Here is a 21,640-nt window from a genome sequence, read left to right as displayed (position 1 = left end):
ACTATCCCTTCCTCTGCCCCTCCAGGTTATGGTCTCACTTGACACTGATGTTTCTGCTCATATTAACAAGCCTGAAGATCAACTGGAAAGATCGCCACTGCCCTGCAGATAGAGCAGCGGCAGTATGTGTATGATTTCCTGCACTTTTCTCTCCTTCCTCAGATTACCTTTCATGGCTTCTTAAATCAGGTCTGTGCTGAAGAAGATCAGTGGCTTACATCAACTCTTCTCCAACAGATACTAGAGGAACTTCTCTAGGAGTCAGCAGTTCTCTCATTTTCTCTCACTTTTTCCATTTATAAGCACTGGTGTTTGGGGCTTAAATTCACAAAAGGCTATACAGCCTTTCAAGATGCCTAAGTTCAAAGGAATATAATTAATATTGGTCTTGGGGTTTTTTGTCACATCTTTCATTTAGACATAGAGTCTCCAGGGGTTCTCAGTGACAGATTTTTGCAAACAAGAAAGATAAAAATAGTCCCAAAAGAAGTCATTTTCTTGAAGTTAGTTCCTTAAGAGTCATGACTCATCACTTCCCTTGTGAAGTACATCAGAAATTGCAAGAGGGCAGAATTAGGTTACCTTGGTAGATGGCTTAAGGACCAAGCAGGCAAGAGAGAGATCTTAATAACGGAAAGCTGGAGATCAAAGGACACAGTCTCGAAAAAAAATTGTTTGTTCCTCTGAAACGCAACTGCAGTAATTGTGACCTTCGTCCTCAGACATGACATTCTCAAATAGCTAACTTTCTCCTCTTTTCAGGAGGCTGCTACAATCTCCCCATATCTATTTCTCCACACTTATCAATGAAAAAATTAATGCAGGTCTACCTATTGTTATATACTTGGCCACAGCTACGTCATGAAAGTCTGTCTTCCTTCCTTCATGAAACAATTAAGTAGATCACCTCAGAATGAAATAGTAAAGGCTTGTCTTCTCCCTTTGCTTCCAGTGAAACACAGTCCTTTCCTTTCTGAGTGAGAAAATGAACCTTTGAACTGAGCAGGTCAGTTGCATTTTGAGTAGGCATTCTATCATGAAACACAGACAACGTAAACAAGTTGCGGGAAGTGCCCTGCCTTCGGAGTCTCAATAGGAAGCCTGTCTATATGTTTTCTAGAGACACAGGAACACTGCAGTTTTGGCTGTCCATACGCTTGACACTGGGAAGAATGGTAGTAGGATGGGGGACCAGCAGAGAGTCTCATTAGCCTTCAGCCGTGACTTTAAAATTCTTTTAAAGCTTTGTAAGGAATATACAAAACCAGCCTAGTTTAGGGTGAAAACTGTATTTACAAGCCTTTTGGTCATTAGCTAGGTCACACACAGGGCTGAAACAGTTTAGTGCGTTTTACCTTAGACCAGACTGTAAAGTGCATTTTGGCATGATCTTTGGCCACATCTTAATATTGCCAGAGTGGCAGGTATAGGATGGTACCGTTACACTGAGCTTGCAGAAGTGTTGTAGGGCGTATCTTCTCTTAGTAAGTAAAGAAAAGCATTGTTGCTTCTTTTTTGTTATATTTTGTTGTGATGGAAATCTTTGCAGGAAAGAACTGCTGCATGAGGAGATCTTGTTCTCTGCCCTTCTTTTCCTTTGGTCAGTTCTGAGGCCGGCTGCATCCGTGGAAGCAGACAGGGGCGCTGAGATGAGCACTACTGACAGGGCGTACAGCACCTGTGCGTTGTATTCAGCCACCACTACTCTTGACATGGCACGTATACTGCTGAACACACAAGGCAGTCTAAGAAAATAGTGTCCAGCGATATTATTTTTCCTTTCCCACTCAACCTCTGTTTGATTCTATTTATGCCTCTGTTAGAGGAGAGAATTTGTCAGCGCAGCTTGTTAGGTAAAATATTTAATCTGACACCATAGAGAGCACCCTTTTTCACCAGGAACTCAATTTTGTTGACCTTAAAAGTATTCTGAACTCTTTCTGAGTGAGCAAATGAGAGAGAAAGGTGAGGAGACATCCATTTGTCAGTGTACGGCTGGCCATAGCAGTAACTAACTGGTTTAAACCTCCGCCTGGCAGCAGTTGCTGTCTTTGAGGTACTCCATAAAATATTTCTAGAAGATGGTTTCCAATCTTCTTTTATTTGAGCCTGTATATCAAAGGCCACACCTGACTGATTTTTATAATTAAGATCTCTGAAACTCTGATTCATGTTGATCTTTCAGTTTCAGACCTTTCATGCTTCATAATTTCTTTCCTAAAATATAGCTCTAAGAATTGAACATGTAGGCTCCAGCTATGTTCCCACTAATGCCAAGCATTAACCAATTTATAATCCTAACCCCGATGAGTCTGTCTTTTTACTCCCGCCAAAGACTATACAAATAGCTTTAGTGTATTATTTATGATTAACCTTGTTTCCAAAGTGTTCTTTTTCTCCCTATAATTCATGCATTTGTTACTTTTCTTATTTTTAAGATTACTAGTATACCTTTTTGCCTTCAATTACGTGGACTGCCTAAACCAGTTTCAGTCTGTCCTATTTTCTTTTTCATGTCTATTTGCAGCCAATACGATGTTTTGTTAATATAAGGGACTTTTTCTTCTTTGTTTAGCTATTAGTAAAATTAATTTCCACACTGTACACAGAATACTTACTTGTTGACAATATGAGAACTGTCAGATCCACTCTGCAGAATTTTTAAAAAATATTTTTTTCAAATGAAAACTCTCAAAGCTAAAATACCTCTAGTATAATCAGGGGTCCTCTAAAGAGCAATGTGATGTTTTAAATGATGCTAATACTAGCCAGGTAGGGATCAGAGATCAAATCATCATGTGAAATTTGACATTCATAAGTCATGAAATTAAAAAAGAAAGAAAAAAAAACCTACAGGTATATAAAGCATGAAGTTAGAGGATGTTATCTACCACAACTCCTAAACAAAGCAATGAAAGGAGGACCTCGTTGCTTCAGCAAGATCACGAACAGAAACAGCAGAGAATTCCCTTTGATAAGGCATGTCATTTAAAATGCAGAAAACGAGGCAGAAAGCAAAAGCAAATGCATTCATCCAGGCCACTTGTAAACATTTCACACTCGAGCATTAATGGAGTAAAATACTGCTCTGTAAAAACATGAAACCCTTTTAGCTCTTGGTGTTAGAAATGCCTAATGGGCACCCCAAGGAAAGCTAATTAGAAGAGTTCAGAAACTGAATTTGGCAAGTACTTAGAGCCAGGTGTGCTCTTTAGGCACTTTAGGAACTTCTACAAACCACTTTTCTCAGGCTCTTTAGCTTTTTAAAATCTCTCAAAGCCTCATTGGTTCTCATGTAAATTATCTTGACTGTAAACTATCTAGCTCACTGTTTTTGAGGATAGATCAAAAGACCATATGCTATGTAATCTTTATCTCAACATGATGTAGAAGAGAAAGTATCATCCTCAGTTAAAATCATTAACATGGTCTCTTTTGCTTTATCACAGCTGTGAGATACAGAACAGATGAGATACAGATTTTAGATATAAAGTTTGAAAAAGAAGTTCAAGAATTTTTGGTTATGAAATCAGTCTTTTTCAAAGAATGAAAAACCTGTGAAGAAATGAGAAACTGTTTTACAAAATTTATTTAAAATCCAACCCAAGGATTTCATGTAAGAACAAGTTATTTAGTAAATTAAACCATGGTTTCATACAGTTTAAGACCAGTAACACTCAGAATATCTAGCCTGAAATATTGTTTAATTCCACATAATACAAATACATCTCAGGTTGCCCAGAGAGGTAGTGGAGTCTCCTTCTCTGGAAATCTTCAACGCCCGCCTGGCTGCAACCCTGTCTAACATGCTCTAGGTGACCCTGCTGAGTGAGGAGGTTGGCCTAGATGATCTCCAGAGGTCCCTTCCAACCTTACTGATTCTGTGGTTCTGTGGTATTCAGGCAAAAGACTATGGTTATACCAAACTACTTAACTCCTTTCAGGTTTCAGCTATGTGCCTTGGGACAGATAAAAATAAAAGCCAAAATGCCATTGACGTCTGAGATCCCTGTAACAACAGGGAAAAGAATAGATGAAATATACCTATATATATTGGTGACATCACAGTTTGAACACGATGCTGTTAAGCTCAATTCTCAACTACAAGAAGGGTACTGAAACCTTAGAAAGAGGACCTTAAGAGAAGCTGGGTAATCACAAATAAGCCACGGAAAGAAACCTTCTTTGTGTGCTGTAAGCCATCATTTTATTAGTGAGTTTCCGTGAAAAGTATAAATGGCTGAATAACAACTGCACTAAAATGTCATGAAAACATGACAGCTAAGCACAAAATGTACTGAACTGTAGTTTCGCTTGACAGTGACTATAATTGGATTGAGTGGTGAAGAGGGACCATACTCAATGGTAAAGTAAGTCATTTTGAATCAGATTGGAGTTCATTCTAGTCCAGAATCCATCTCTGACAATGTCTTTACAAGGTGCTTTGATGCAACAAACAACCTCTTTTTTCTTAAAAGTTGCTAGCTGTTAAGTTTCCAGTCATTAAAGCCAATCTAGGTTACCAATAGGGAAATAACATATATTAAGCTTGTGCCCTCTGTGCTGTCAAAAGGGAGCAAACTCCTGAAGGAACAACAGACCTTTTTCTTGACTCTGACATCGTCTCTGCCCAATGGGTTCAGAGAGTCCTCACTTATACTAGTATCATTCACAGGAGAATTTGGCCTTCTAGCTCTGTGTTTCATTCGTGAATAAGAAACTCTGAGGACAAAATCTTAAGCAGACAATTTTAAATGTAGTTTCCTAAATATAGTGTCAGGGGTTTTTTTTGAGATGGCCAAGTACATCTACTTCCAACCAGAGTCAATGAGCTTTATTTCAGCTCTCACTTGCACTGATTTGGAGTTAATATAATACAAGTAACGTTACTGCTTAGCATTTTTAGTAAATAGAGAAGAAAGTCATATAATTAAAAAAATATATATTTACCTCAAAAAAAGAAAACAGATCCTTTAATTTAGGCACCTCAGAATAGATTTCAGTCCCTAAATCCAGGCAATGATTACACAAATGACTCATTAATTTCCAGTTATTCGTGACTGGTTTTTTGTACACAGCAAGATAACTAATTTTATCTGCATGGTGCTACCCTGGAAGTCCAGGGACAATATTAATGTAATACAAAATACAAAGTGCAGCTTTCATTTGCATTATACTAAGACAAAAGAGGACAATGACTACGTTGGACTTTGTAGTTTAATCAAGTATTCAGTGGAGAGAGAGTGGTGGTAAAGAGAAGCTTGATCTCACCATTAAAGTGGTCTCAGGAACTCAGTTTGTGCCTCTGGTTAAGAGAAAGCATCCACCTGCCTACTATGTTCTGCTGTTTGCACCAAGGACAGCCTTTCTCCAAGTCTGTGGGGGATTTCGTGACTGCAGAGGAATTTTAAGCATTGTTCACATGATAAATGAATGACTCCCTGATGGAAATACTTTTCTGATGTGGTCATGATATATACCTTATTATCAAAGTGAGATAAAGCAGCATTGCAAAATGGAGCACTTTTGAAGCATGTATAACACACTATATAGGTTTGTAAAATTAATCACTGTTTTTTTCTTAGTTTACTTAGTGCCTTTAAAAAAAATAAAAAATAAAAATCAAGGACCTCATTTTCAGCTATTGATGCCTCCAAAGCACCAGGTGTTGTATGCAACAGGCATATGTCCAGGTACAACTGTATATTGTGCACACAGGTACCCATCTGTGAATTTTAAGGCTACTAACTCACTCCTACATTCAAATATTGTGGATACAAACCCCCTGGATGATGTTTCAGAAGTATCACCCTATATTTTTTTAAAGACCACAGATTTCCATACCAATGTATATATCTTTCAACAAAGTCTGTTAATTCAGTCTCACTGCATTTTTAACAAGAAGCAAGTCCTCAGAAAAGGAGTTTTTAATTTGAATGAGTTACTTTGGAGTTAACAGGTAAAAATCATCACAAATTAATTAGAATGTCTTCCTTTGTTTGGGGTGATTAATAATACATAAGAAAACCAGGTTTTACATAATTCATCAATCTGACGCAAACTGGCACTCTCCAGTTCAACCAAGTAGAAACCCAGCTACTCCGTGACATTTGAAAAACAGCTCTGAGTTGATGCACTGCATCCTTTTGCCACTGGACTTAAAGTCATATGAATCCAGTTTGTCACATACTAATGAAGTTTCTAGGAGTGAGGAAGGAAGAAATCAAAAAATAATTATGAGTTTGAAACTTTCTTTCTTTCTTTCTTTCTTTTTTGAATGCTAAAGGCCTAGGAGAAGTTTCCTACCAATTACAGATTTTTAGCCAGGCTCCTATGACTACAGCATTATTTCCTGAAGGACTTTAAGTTTCCAAGTACATTGTTCATAGAGCAATCCAAAGCCAAGCACATATGATGCAAACTACAGTCTTAAATGCCTCTCAGAGGGGGAAGGGGAAGGAAGCCTTCTTCTCTTCTGAAGCAGTAGAGTGGCACAACAAGAGATTTCTTCAGGCCGGTAGCAGATCCCTCTCCCTTACAGAGACAAGAGTAGCAAAAAGCCTCCTGCAGTACAAGGCAGGCACAGGAACACCTCTTGAGAACATACTTCTTCCAGTTTAGACAGACTTTGCTGGAAAGTGCAAAAAACATGCAAGTCTTGGAACAGAAACCACATTGAGCTCCCATCATATTTTAGCCCTGATTAAGCTACACACTTTCAACTTCCCTTGTCTTGTTGTTTCATGGTTCTTCTTAACCCACTACTTGATCGTGTGGCCCTTCTAAATCCCTTTTTTTTTCTATCCTTATCTTTCACAAGAATCTCTGATTGTTTGCTCTCTGAAATTTGAGTTTCTTTATGGTTTGTCTTTCTTTAGAGGCAGCATTACATGATGTCTTTCCCCCTTTTCACACCACAGTAGAGTAGATGAAAGAAAGCAGCTCCTGTAATCCAACATCTTAACCTGATGTGTAATGATAACCTTTCATTTGTGTCTTTGCAGCGTGCTGCACCCGATCTTCACTCCACATGAGCATACACTATCAGAAGTGCTTAGATCTGGCGGATGGCTTGTGCCCAGGCCACCTCTGAGCAGGGTGCAGTGATGCTAACTGCTGCCTGGAGCAGCTTGCTCAGCCACCTGCCTCCAGGAGTCTGGGCTTCCTACATGTGGTGGTTTGGAGAGAGCTGATTCCTCTACAGCTTTAAATTCCTGGGCCAGGTATCTCCAGCCTACGTGCCAAATACATTTCTTAGTGTTCAGTGAAACCTGAACTACGTAAGCCAAACCTAAACCTCTGGCAAGAATAAAACTAACTAGTATTATATTTGAAAGAGAAAATTAAATAAACATTATCAAATACTTTAATCATTAGCATTTTTTTTATTATGATGTATGTGGAAAATGTATAATAGCATTCTTATTTAATTAGCTATTTTAAAACTCTGTATTTTTTTCTGGTAAGCATTTTTGTTTATAAAATATTTGTTACCAAGTGTAATTCAGCTATTCTCTACATATTGTGATTAATTTAGTATTTGTACTGTTGCTCATGTTGGAAGGTAAATAAATACTCTGACTGACATTTTTGGAATAAAGACCATAACATTTACTTTTCTTCCAATTTTCTAATTGGTCACGTCTCAAGTAAAAAAATATCATAGAGTAAAATCTTGCAATTAATCCTCTGAACATCTTGGATATTTTGATACTTGTAGTGATCTCTCTCTTAAGGGAGAGACTTGTTTAACATTAATGGTATTTATATTTAACTATTGAATCAAAAATCAATAGCTCATTCTGTTTAAGTGTTTTTGAAAGCCCTCCTTTTAAAAACAAGGGGGTTTTTTTGTTTTGTTGTTTTTTTCTTTTTTTTTTTTTTTTTTTTTTTTTTTTTTTGCAGGAGCACCTATTCTTTTTCCCTAGTTTAATTAAAAGTGCTACATATAGTCCTGGCTGGATCATTTCTTTATGTATGTTCATACATATCTATTTTATGAGTGACCTTTTATGTACTTACAGTTCAAACATTTTTTTTTTCCTTGTAAAAGGCAAATGTTATGAGTCTAGCAACTCAGCTGATTGAATCATTAGTTTTGGCCTCCTGTTTCTTAATGGATTGTATCTGCCTTGTCTAATACTGTTTTTCTGAAACTTCTATACTGTAAAATTCTTCTTTCAGATACTCTCTCCTAGCCAACTGCTTTGGGGGAGATGGAAGGATCCTGGAGTCTTCAGTGATATACAGATCTATTGATGAATATTCCATTTTTCTTCTATAAACATTTGTTTAAAACAGAGAAGTACATTTCAAATTCCTCCAGTTAGTTTTGTCTCAGCGTGATTCCCTGTTTTTTGTCCTGCAGAACACCTAAAAAGCGTGAGTCTGTAAACTTTGTTCCACTTACATTAGTCCATTGTTTTCCAAAGGTGCGTAGCCCTAGGGAAAGAATCAAAACAGATGGACCACTGCTGTTAAATTACAAACAGATTCATTTTTGATGCCCATCTATATCTTTGACCTTAAATTTGGTACAATCGTATGCATACACCTGGAACTGTACGGAAACTAGAAAATCATTTCCAAATGTTTAGGAAAATATAATGAGTGATTTTTCCTTCTCTTCTTTTTAAACTAGTAGATCTGTTATTAGATTGTTTTAGTTCTGATACTTATGTCTTTCACACAGTACCCTCACCTTCACTATTAAATTTTGAACTTTGAAAGCATGCTGTCTGTCTTTATTTAACATTTTTTTTCAATAAATAATCAATATTTGCCATAAGGATATCCTGAGGCAGTTCTAGGAAAATAAAGTACTACAAGCCTCCTGTGTCAGAGATGCAGGAGAAAACAAGATCACCTACCACTCACCTTTTCTAACTCTCATAGTAAAAAAGAAAAATATCTTAATGACCTCCATTTGTGACAGTGGGTTCATCCACAGATCGGAAGCATTCATTTATTTTTAAAATAACTACAGATATGTCTCCATTTTAATGCTTCTACCATTTCTTTCACAGAAAATAGTCTGTTCAATATACATATCAGCCTAAAATTCCTCTGGGCAGTTAGAAACTTAAGAAAAATGGTTAGGAAGCAGTTTAAATTTCATAACAATTTAGCTCTTTCATTCTCACCGATTTAGTCCCATACTGATCCTGATTTTTGTCTGCTGCAAATCCAAGATGGTGAAGTCAAAAGATCACCTCGGGTAAAGGTGTAACCTAATATAAAAAAAAGCCTTGGAAACTTCAACTGACATTTACCAAAGTTGAACACTTTTTCCCCTTTTCTCTGATTTTAGTTTCAACGGACTACTTTGGAATACAGAATATGAAGCTTATTGCATTTCTTAGGTTAGAGTGGCAGAAACTCCTTCTAATCCTCCATCATCCTCAAATTGACTACTGTCTGACATTGTCAGTCCTGAGCACCACATGTACCTGCAAACACTGGAAAGTGAAAAACTATTTCATTCTGATGCAAGAAAATGTAGCTGGAACTTCATAGATATTGATTTTGTCTTCTTAAGAAAGGGGAAATTAACTAAAGATGTATATATATAAGTGAAAGGGGGAGATGCTTGCAGAACATTTTGTTGTGCTATACATTCCTGAGACAACATTTTATGTGACAAGAGTTGTACATATATTTTATACTATTACACAGCAGAGATGCATCTTTGTTAAACAGGCAGCATCTACATATTTAAAGTAATAAAGATGGGTCCAAGCCAGGGCTGTGGATCCAAACAGATGGTAGGTGACAAAGGCTAGTTCAGACAAGAGTGTTGATGGCAGAAAACAAAGGCTTAAACTGATAGGATGATACATACAAAATTTCTCCAAGCTTATGCTGAGGCTGTGTTACAGACCAAGAGATTTTGCCTATCAGCCTCCACTCAGGCTGCCAAATCGTGCCCCAAGGAGCCATCCAGTACAGTACATCATTTTCTCAACTCTGAGTGCTCAAAATATACAAAAGAACAGAGCACCAAGACCTCTCTGAACATCATATATATCTGGAAAGCCTTTTTAAGCATAGATCCTCCATCTGTTCCACCAGGCTGTAATTATCTACATTTCCAGTGTTCAACACATTCGTTTTTTTAAAGTTCCTAGAAAACATCCGCAATGCTAATAATGCTAATGCTAATGCTAGTTATGCCCTTTCTGGCTAACAAAGCATTGTGAATCATCAATGTTCCTTTTTTCCTAAAAAGACAACATCAGAAAAGGGATTTTCACATCCTTCTTCAAGTGCACATTAGTCTAACTATCGTGGAGGAAACTTAGGTTAGAAGGCTGAAACTAAGAAATGGGATGTTGGCTTGATCTTGGCTACCATTGTCTCTTTCCAGTTTGTTTATAAGAATATAATTTTCCACAGATATTATCAATGTGTCATATGTACCCTCTCCTTTCTATATGGGCTTAACATAGAAGCTTTCTTCATGTTGGCTCTATTTTCCAGGTTTTCCTTTCCTTTTTTTTCAGAGGGTGGCAAGCAGCAAGCCCTTAGCTACATAGCTCCTCTGCATGGAAGCAGAGGTTTCTCAGAAGCTGAACCAAGACTCCTGAATGAATTTTTCAAGCAATTATGCACCAGCACATACTTCTTTTGGTACACTTACTCCCAATGTAAAGTTGTTTTCTTTTTATTTTCCCTGCGATCTTTAATCTAAACACGTACTAACTTGCACATATGTAAAGCAGAGAAAAACTCCCACCAAAATAAGACTCCATTTCAAATAATTTTGCACTTGAAAACACATAAGCAACATGTATCACATTTTCCTCCATGTGTAACAGGAAGCTCTTCAGCTACTAGAGTGAGGAACAAGGTAGAAGGCATTATATTAAAAAGAATAAAGTCTCAAGTGAAAAAGTACATTTAGAAGTTATTTTAAAAGCTAGATATATTAAAAAGTACATTTTTACTTTGTTTTTGTTAATATTAGGCTCTTCATGACAACTCCCAACACAGTGTCCACATCCAGGTTTTGAATATTGCAAATAGTAAATTTACCCTAAGAAGTAAGTATTGATTGTTCCCTTGTACCCTTGCCAGCCACTCACCACTTTTCAGCCTTCCGTATTTTTTTAACTCATTTCCTCCCTCTTGAATAAAATTACCTCCTAACTGGTTCCAGGCACATGATTAAGCAACACATCTTTTCCAGAGTAGAGCATTAGCAGTAACAGCAGAATTCAGCCATATGGCACTTCGTAAGCTTATGTGGACATCAGATTAACTATTGACTAGTCAAAAAAGCTTCCCTTTAAGGGACCAGTGTCAGGAGCAATGGACAGATGCCTTACAGAATATATACTTCATAAATAATTATGTTTTATCCCGTCATCGCTCTCCCAGAACCACCAAGTTGGCTTTAGAGATGAAGAAAATGGAGAAAAATTTGGGGCTGCTTTGCTTGTTTTGTGGATTTAGGGCCATATGAATCCTAGAATTAGAGCTTTTAAATCCCCAGTGGCTATAGCATGACTATATTTTCAAACTTTTGTCTACAAGCATGAACTGTAGAATGAATTTACAAAAATGAAAGATGAGATGTATACATAATCACAAGAATGTGTTGCTTAAGCTAGGTGACAAATATTGTTTAATCACAATAAAATGTTAACTACTGGAAAATTTGTATAACCCCATAGATGTCCTACTGTCACAGGAGAACTTACTCATGAGGTAGCTGCAAGTACAGGACCACATCAATCACTGACATAAAATTTAGATTTTATTTACTAAATGGGATAGATGCAATGGACAACTAGTGATTTCCAGTCTCAGTTTTCTATGTCATGGCACAATCAGACTTTCTCTGCAGAACACACTCTCACACCCACACTGACCAGCCCTGGGGAGCAGGACACTGGCTCCAACTGCTACCATTTTCACTATTTTTTTGCTTTCTACCTCAGGTGAACATCACGAGCCACCTATAGCCTTGTTGGTCACATCATCCCTAGCCAGTTTCTGCAGCTTTCCCCATACCTAGTTGTTAACTGGATTTTTACCACCTTCCGGTCTTCTGCCCCAGTGCGTTACCAAGATGTAAACTGTTATTATCTGTTCATTCTCATTTCTCCCCTGCCATTTCTAGTCAGTTTACAGCAGGCCAGATGCAGTCTGGAGCTCTCAGCTCTAGAGCCCTCCATAACAAGTACCTGAGCTTTCGCTGTATTTAACACCTGCAGGAAAATCGTCGAATGAGCAAGGGCTGGGCAGATGCAGTAAAAACCATGCTTTTAGGCAGGCAGCACCTTGTGACACCTACCTGCAGGACAAGTGAACAGAATATCTATAAACAGCAAAGACAACAGAAAGTTTCTTAGCACTCCTCAGCTTCTGCTGAACAACCGCTGTCTTGTTTTTGATTCTTTTGGTATTTAAAAATAGATGTAGATTTTGATAACCTTATTTTCCACTCCCTGTTCATAGAACAGTGCAGATTTATGTATATACACCTGACCTTGACATAAACATCTATTCACCCACAAGCATATTCATACTGGCAAGATCCACTGAGTCCTATGGCAATGAGACAGCAATTACAATGAAAGGACATATGCAAATGCATAAATTCATTCTGATAAATTGCAATCCTGTAGAAACTTTCATATAAAGCTCAGACAGAAAGTGAAAATTTTAATACTGATAAATACACAGTTTTTTAATATTTACATTAACCTTTCCTCACCACAGGTACTTGGTAAGGGAAGGCCTGCCTATGTTGTACTTGCATCACAGTAAACATGAAGACTAGAAAGGAAATCAGGTCATGAGACTTCTCAGGTCGGGAGGATCATACCACACCTATGACCAAAACCTACATATTCCTCCCTCAGGTCTGTCCCATCCTACAGAAAATAGAGCAAATATAAGTACAGCTTTCCGATCAGAAATAATGAGATAGTATACCCGACTTGCTTGTCGCACTAGTTCTGTGGTATATCCAGGCAATAACAAGAAAGAAGTAGTTGTATCTTTATATTAGGAATGACAAGATGGGGTTAACTTAACAGTTCTGTTGTGAAATTGCTCACTAAATAAAAAGAGAAAGCTGCTTTATTTACACATCTATGTTTTCTGCTAGTCTTCAAGGCATTACGTGTTTCAGGCATGGAAGCCAAATAGGCTGCAGAACAGTCTGGTGATGTTATCATTTGCATTGTTCAGCAAGATGACTGCAGAAGAGGAATCATTAATAATAATAAATAAGGAAAAGAAGATGATCTCATCACTCCCCTCTGAAAAAGCCATATCTAGGCAATAACACTCTGACTGCTGACATTAGTCTCTTAACTATCTAGGTTACCAGCCAATAAATACTCATTGCTGACTTTACACTTGCTTTCTAAATTAGAGAAACGAATCTACAGCACCACAGAACAGGACTGTTCACAGATTAATTTACAGAGGCCACTCCTACATTTCAGAGACTCAGGGATGTATTTAGCACTAGACTAGAGGCAAGTTATGAGCTAATTCTTAATGACTTCCTTAATCTCTTGTTGCCTAACAGCCTTTCTGTAGACTTTGGAAAAGCAGCAAACAGGATTCGTGGCAGGGTCCAAGCCCCAGGAGGAAGGTACAAACTGGAGGGATGATGAGACAGTGACTCTGTCATCTCTGAGCTTCGCTTCAGATTCACCCGTGGCTAGTGATGATCCATGTTATCTGAAATGACCTGATGGGCTGCTTTTCCAATACATACTTATAGAAATTGCACCACAAACTCCTTCCCATCCTCTAATCCCCTAGGAACAGAATGTAAAACAAACAAAAAAAGGAGGATTACCCTAAGTTTGACTGAGGGATCCAAATTTCATACTGTTTTTGTAATTCTACAGTCCTTTCAAAGACAGGGAATTATGCTTTTTTTCCCCCCCTTAGTTTCAGAGATAGACTGAATCTGAGTGATGAAATGGCCAGAGCAAGACCAGAGGTGTTGCAGCACCAAGTTCCACAGAAGCCAAGCTACTGGTTATTATTTAAAGACAGGGGCTAAAGAATAGTGGTCTGAGCTGACAGAAATTGCAACTTCACTGGTGCCACTAGGTGTGCTTCATTAGGTAGTGAAAAAATTACTGAAACACTCATGGAAAAATAGCAAGACTAACATACAATCAGACAAAAATCAGGATTTTTTTCCAGCAAACATTTGATTTGGCAAAATTCAAGTGACTATTATTCTACAAAAGGGCTTATCCACACTGAAGAGTATTCCTTAGCTTTTAAGGACAAAATATATTATTTATGCTTTAATGTTTTACAGATGAATTAAATCTGCTTAAAAACAGTAGAAGAGTTAACAATAATAAAGATTATATGTATGCTGAAAAGTAACTATGTTATAAATCCATCGCTAGTACTGCCCTAGAGGTAAATGTTTGACTGATTCTTTTAACTAAATCTGGTTTCTACTGAAAAATAAAACACTTCTACATTTACTAGCTTTCAGGATATGTATGTAGTTTGTTTTGGCAGTTCCTTCCCCTATTTATCGAGGCATACAGAGATTTTCCAGTAACCAAATCTGTGATATCTAAACACAAAAGGGGCATGTAGAACCAAAATTATTAAGGACAAAACTTGCACTATATGCATTAAATAAATCATATATAAATGCTTAGACTCACATTCTATAGGAGAGTAGGAAATACGCAGACAATGCATATAAACATAATATTAAGCTGTCATATTGCCAAGCCTGAGACTAAGCAGATACAAACAGAAATCTCAGCTGCACATTTTTTCTCTATTAAAATGACATTTAAAATCTGTATGAAAAAGAACTCAGGAACGTTAAAAGACAGTCATGTGTGCAAAAGCACTAGACATGCAATAAGACATAGCAATAAACATAGTGTCTTTTACAGGATCAGAGCTGTGGCACTAGAAAACAAGGTCATGACTTTGTACCATGCCACAAAGGCATATGTTGACAGATGCATCTGACAGAGGAAAAAAATGAGCAAGCACATGTCCAATCAGAATTATTATCTTGGTGTGAGCCTCTACTTCAGCTCCACTAAGTAAAAGTTTAAACATAAAACATTTTTCACTGGCAGCTTCCAATTGTAATAGCAGCAATACAAAGGAAGAGCTTGGGGATTAGCAAGTTCAGAGCTGAGGCCCCCGTGGCTGCAGGTTTGAGTTTTCCAGTCGGTTTCTCAAGGACAGCTTGTATTTCATCTGGTCCAGGTGTTTTAAGGCAGAGCATTCTGTGAGAAAGTGACTTCAAAAGTTTCCTCTGAAGAAGACAGAGACAGAAAGAGGTGCATCCCTATGAGTAATAAATGCAGCAAAAGGAGCAGGAGACCTCCATGGGTGAGCAAGGAGCTCTTGGTCAACTTCAGACAGAAGAAGAAAGTACACAGAATGTGGAAGAGGGGACAGGCTACTTGGGAGGATTACAGGAATGCAGTCAGAGTAGGTAGAGATGCTGTGAGGAAGGCTAAGGCCCAGCTGGAATTGAGTCTAGCAAGGGATGTCAAGGACAACAGGAAGGGCTTCTTCAAATACATCAGCAGCAAGAGGAGGACTGGGGAAAATGTGGGCCCACTACTGAATGGGGCAGGGGCCCTGGTGACAAGGGATACAGAGAAGGCAGAATTACTGAACGCCTTCTTTGCTTCAGTCTTCACTGCTAAGGGCAGCCCTCAGGAATCCTGTAGTCTGGACGTGAGGGAGAAAGTCCAGAGAAGGGAAGACTTTCCTTTGGTTGAGGAGGAAAGGATTAGAGACCTTCTGGGTAGGTTAGACATTCACAAATCCATGGGCACAGACGGGATGCACCCACAGGTACTGAGGGAGCTGGCGGGTGTGATTGCCAGACTGCTCTCCATCAACTTTGAAAGGTGCTGGAGAACTGGAGAGGTGCCTGAGGACTGGAAGAAAGCCAGTGTCACTCCAGTCTTCAAGAAGGGCAAGAAGGAGGACCCAGGCAACTACAGGCCAGTCAGCCTCACCTCCATCCATGGAAAGGTGATGCAACAGTTCATTCTGGATGTCACCTCCAGGCATATGGAGGAAAAGCCAGCATGGATTCACCAAGGGGAAATCCTGCGTAACCAATCTGATAGCCTTCTCGGATAGAATGACTGGCTGGGGAGATGAGGAGAGAGCAGTGGACGCTATGTGCCTTGACTTCAGCAAGGCTTTTGACATTGTCTCCCAGAACATCCTCCCAGAGAAGCTCAGGAAGTGTGGGTTGTAAGAGTGGACAGTGAGGTGGATTGAGAACTGGCTGAAAGGCAGAGCTCAGAGGGATGTCATGAGCTGGCGCAAAGTCTAGTTGGAGGCCTGTGGCTAGTGGCGTCCCCCAGGGCTCGGTACTGGGCCCCATCCTGTCCAACTTCTTCATCAATGACCTGGATGAAGGGACAGAGTGCCTCCTCAGCAACTTTGCTGATGATACCAAGCTAGGAGGAGTGCACCTGAGGGCTGTGCTGCCATTCAGAGAGACCAGGACAGGCTGGAGAGTTGGGCGGAGAGGAACCTCCTGAGGCTCAACAAGGGCAAGTGCAGAGTCCTGCACCTAGAGAGAAATAACCCTAGGCACCAGGACAAGCTGGGGGCTGACCTGCTGGAGAGCAGCTCTGCAGAGAAGGACCTGGGAGTGCTGGTGGATGACAAGTTGAGCATGAGCCAGCAATGTGCCCTTGTGGCCAAGAAAGCCAGTGGTCTCCTGGGATGCATTGGTAAGAGTGTTGCCAGCAGGTTGAGGGAGCTGATCCTGCCCCTCTCCTCAGCCCTGGGGAGGCCTCATCTCGAGTCCTGTGTCCAGTTGTGGGCTCCCCAGGACAAGATAGACATGGAGCTACTGGAGAGAGTCCAGCGTAGGGCTACGAAGATGATCAGAGGGCTGGAGCACCTGCCCTATGAGGAACGGCTGCGAGAGCTGGGCCTGTTCAGCCTGGGGAAGAGAAGCCTGAGGGGGGATCTTATCAATGTGTACAAATACCTGAAGGGAGGGTGTCAAGGGGATGGGGAAAAACTCTTTTCAGTTGTCCCGTGTGACAGGACAAGAGGCGATGGGCAGAAACTGAAGCACAGGAAGTTCCGCCTGACTGTGAGGGGGAATTTCTTCCCTGTGAGAGTGACGGAGCACTGGACCAGGTTGCCCAGAGAGGTTGTGGAGTCTCCTTCTCTGGAGATATTCAAGGCCCGCCTGGATGCAACCCTGTCTAACATGCTCTAGGTGACCCTGCTGAGCAGGGGGGTTGGCCTAGATGACCTCCAGAGGTCCCTTCCAACCTTACTGATTCTGTGATTCTATTATTCTGTGATTTTCTTTTGAAGCAGAAGCCTTTAAGGAATTTGCTGAGCTTCTCTGCTTTCCTTTAGGGGTTGACTTCCTTGTTTTCCTCCTCTGAGAAGTTATCGTGCACATACAGCAAAGGCATCTGCACACATCATGGCAAAGAACCAGAGCAAACATCAGTTATTCATATGAGCAAACCAAAGATTATCACGGAGTTGCATCAAATTAGAGCTGTGAATTACATGGAGAGAGTGGTGTGTCCTCGGACAGAGGACAGGTTCAGAGCCTCCAAGGAATCACGATGAACTTCTGATTTCCTGCCCGGTAGAAACCATAAACGTCAATCAGTAATTTCTACTTCAGCATTGTAATCTCTGCTTCAGCTCTAACATTTGTTTAATAAAGACACAGGAATCTTGATTTAGCGAACTCTTGAACAACCTCAGCATGTCTGGTAATAGGAACTTTATCAGGACTAAATCATTAGTGAGATAAAGATAGACCTAAACGTTCACTACTGGATCAGGAAGAATCAAGTCAAGTGAAAATTGTTCTCAAGAAACTCATCTCACCACAGCCAAAAGAGGAGAGGCTACCCAGCAGAGTGGCACTCTGTGTTCCAATTGCTTTTAAAGCATGTCTAGCTCGAAAAAGCCTCTGAAAGACCTCTGTAGACAAGAAAGTTTTCTTCTCCATGTACTTGTACTTCCACCACAAACATTGTAGGTAAACATGCCGTTTGCACAAATGCAACAGAAAGTCCTCAACAGTTAGCAATAGCTTAAAATTCTTGGTTTTCCACCATATCTTGAATTTAGTAAATCATTTATTAAATAGTCATTCCACTGTAGTCTCCATATTATTTTAAATAGCTCACCTATCCTAGCTAACACTTTGTGATGGGAGAAATAACGTAATGGCTTTAATAAAGACTGTCCATATTTTTAGCAGGCCTGCTGATGCTTTCCACTAAAGGTCAATACACTGTTACTGAAAAAACAGCTGTACTAAGACAGAAAATATATCTGCATCAACTATCCTGTTCCACAACCTTTAACCACTTAAACTGCTCTAAAATATGGTATAGTTCAGGGGCTAATGAATACCTCCAAAAAAGTCAGCACTCTAAGAGATCAAAACATGTCATATACAGATAGCTACTCCAATATATATGACATTTTCTTCTTTGCTTTGGATGTGAACAACTGGGAAAGAGGGTCATGGAAAGGATAGTTAAACCAACACCTCATCTTCTATAAGGCTGATTGAGAACAAGGAAGATAAAATAACTTTAAGAAGAATTGCCTCATAAAAATCCATAATATTACTGAAGTGCCATGTGAGTTACAGCACAATATAGCTGAAGTGGCACTTCCATTTCAAGATCCTGCTTTCAAATACTTGTAATTGTCTTAGAGGGAGGCAGAAAAATATGTCTGAAATTTCTATATATGTTTTCAATTTGTATGCAATTTTTAAAGTCTTCTGAATATTTTCTAGTACAAAAACACCTATTATACATTAACCTATAATTTTAAATGCCACAGACATAGCTCAAAATGCCATAAAAACACTAAGGCATGCTATGCCATAGGAGTGTAAGACCACTGTTTAATTAATCACAAGTAGAAATAATATATAGTTTTATTTCTGAAGCCAGAATAAATTTATTTTGTCATATGCTTTCTGAGTTTTTCTGAAACTCCTTGCAAAGTGTGACTGTAAACAGAGCTTTTGTAACAAAATAAAGAAAAAATTACACACTCTGACTTTAATTAGGAACATTTCATGTTTCCCCAGCAGTCTAAATTCTATTGATCTTAAGAACTGACCTCGTGAAAGATGGACAAACCAGATTTTTTCTTCGTGCATTTAGAAAGATGCAGTGGGCACACTGCAGCACTTGTACTGGATAAGAAGATGTAAAGCTTCGATTCAGCAGTCACATGCTGTAGCTAAAATTTTCAAATGTATTAATTTAAGTTTAGACACCTATCTGCATACATTAGATGTAGGCTAGTGCTGAAGGATGCAAAGTATCTATATCTGCTAACAAATCTTCCTGGCACTGTTAGTGCTGCAAATCTTCATGATTCAGGTGATGTTAATCTGAGCACATAGGTCTACCTACATCACAAATTTAACATTCAGGAATTGGGGCTGTGAAGTCGAAACTAACTAGTTGCTCACTGCATTCACTCTGAGAGTGGCATAACTTCTTTATTCTTAGTACAGGCTAAGACCATACAGTGGGGAACAGGGAAGCAGTAATTATCATGCTGTAATTCCTTTTCTTTCATGATTTACACAAAGGTTTTTAAAGGGGATTTAAGTGCCTACATGACCATTTTGGTCTACGTTTCCTAGACAAATATCAATAAACTGCTATATGCCCTAAGCAATGCTATGCATCTATGGGTGAAAGAATAGCAACATAGAGATTTTACCATTATGTGCACAGAGTTAAAGTGAAGCTGATTCATTTAGGCTAGTTAAGAGAAGATAAGCACAGGTCCCCATACCACACATTGGTGCAAGCAGAAGTCTCCTGTTTTCACACATAGTTTTTAAACCATTTAGATTTTCGTTTCTCTTCCTTCATAACTCATCCAGATCTATTTTAATTTATATTTTAAGTAAGTCACTTGATCCCTGGAGGAATGGATTCAAACACAAGTTCAGAGAGGGAGGGAACATGCAGGAGGCATCCTGTATTTATTACAGTAGAGTCACTAGTATTACCAAGTAGGTCACTTGCTTTTTGCATGGCAGTCTGACACGTGCTCCCAGACCTGAGCAAATAGAGACACATGTTACAGTTTTGCTTCTCACTTTACCCAAACACATCTCAGCACAGCAGTCCACAAATGCTAACCGTGCCAAAAGCAGTCCCAAATTTCTCTGATCTCTCTCTCCAGTAACAAACACACATCTACGTGGTAAAACTTGTAACAGATAAAGAAATAAAATCATCCTAGATGACTAAATCACACTGTTTCTGGTGGGTAGCTTCATAACTGAACTCTTTTTCCCCTGAAGGACCGCTCAAACCATTTGTTTTCATTTTCTTGACATTCTGTCAGTGCGACATAACTGGGTGTGCTGCTCTGCTTGTTATTTTCTGCAATGAAAATGACTGGCTGTGCTGAGGAGTCTTGAGAGGTAATGAATAACACGTTAGAGAAACAAGCTCAGCCATGGGATCTCTCGGGGAAACAACACTCGCTCGCTCGTATACCTGTTTACGGACAACAACAGCTAGTGCAGACCTCTGGCCAAGGCCGTTCATGTCAGAGGGGCTGTGAAATGCCCTCTTTATGCCCCTGATAAAAAGATTCATTTCATGAAGTTTTAGCACTCGTTAAAGGCTAGTCCTTCTCCAAAAGGCTGCCTTTTTTTTCTACAGAGAATAGCTGTTCAGATGTTTAATGCTTTGCTTCTTTTTTGCTTTAATTTTCCCTCTACTTTGCCAAAGGAGGTGGCAGTCATCGTGACGGCATTACAGACCTCGGGAGAAAGCAATAATATCTGGGATATTGGCAGCATAGTGGGTCGTGAAGTCACCCAGATCTTTCATTTCAGGCACAGTGAGCTAGAAATTTTGGCTTAGGGAAGAAGGGAACACAAGTTCAGTGATCTCACCCTAGCCTCTAGTGGACATTAATCCACATTACAAAACCATCAGGCAATTTGTCACAGCCATTCCAGGGGGAAAAGAGGGTCGGAGGATAGGGAGCTCTGGGAGGAATCGCTGCTTCTTTCCGCAGAGCTTGCACTGTACTTGGAGTCAGCGTCACTTGCTCCAGGCCTCATTATTAGATATTCATTTTCATTCACGTACCTGCCTGTAAAAGTGACGGGAGAATTCTATAGGGGAATATTGTGAAACCTATGCATACAGGGAGCCAGAACCTCACGTAAGGACACAGGCAGAGACACAACCTAGAGCAGGGTAACATCCGAGCTGTAGTCTCCAGGAAAAGTTATGCACCTGAGAACCCTCCTGGAAAGTAATTTCTCCACTGGTTCCTCCTTGTTCCCAGGGGATGAAAAGCTGCTACCAGGCTAACGGTGCTCAATTCTACCCTCATGCTTCCAGCGCCAGCTGTGCTGCAAAGATCAACATTCAAGAAGCAGCGTATAGAGAATTCCTCCTCCGTTTCCTATCCCCCGCTCTGGTGAGGGAATAACCAAGCAAAGATCCCTGCTTCCTTCTAAGTGATGAGACTAAATAACTTTCTGAAAATGAAAGGGGGCTCTCACCTCACATCACGTCCTTGGAAAGGCTGAATAGCCAAGACAAGAGTCTAGGATTTAACCGTTTCTTTCTGTGTAGTTTTAACCTATGTG

This window comes from Rhea pennata, chromosome Z (genome assembly GCF_028389875.1).
Source record: "Rhea pennata isolate bPtePen1 chromosome Z, bPtePen1.pri, whole genome shotgun sequence".
Lineage (NCBI taxonomy): Eukaryota > Metazoa > Chordata > Aves > Rheiformes > Rheidae > Rhea > Rhea pennata.
Note: the sequence above shows the minus strand (reverse complement) of the source record.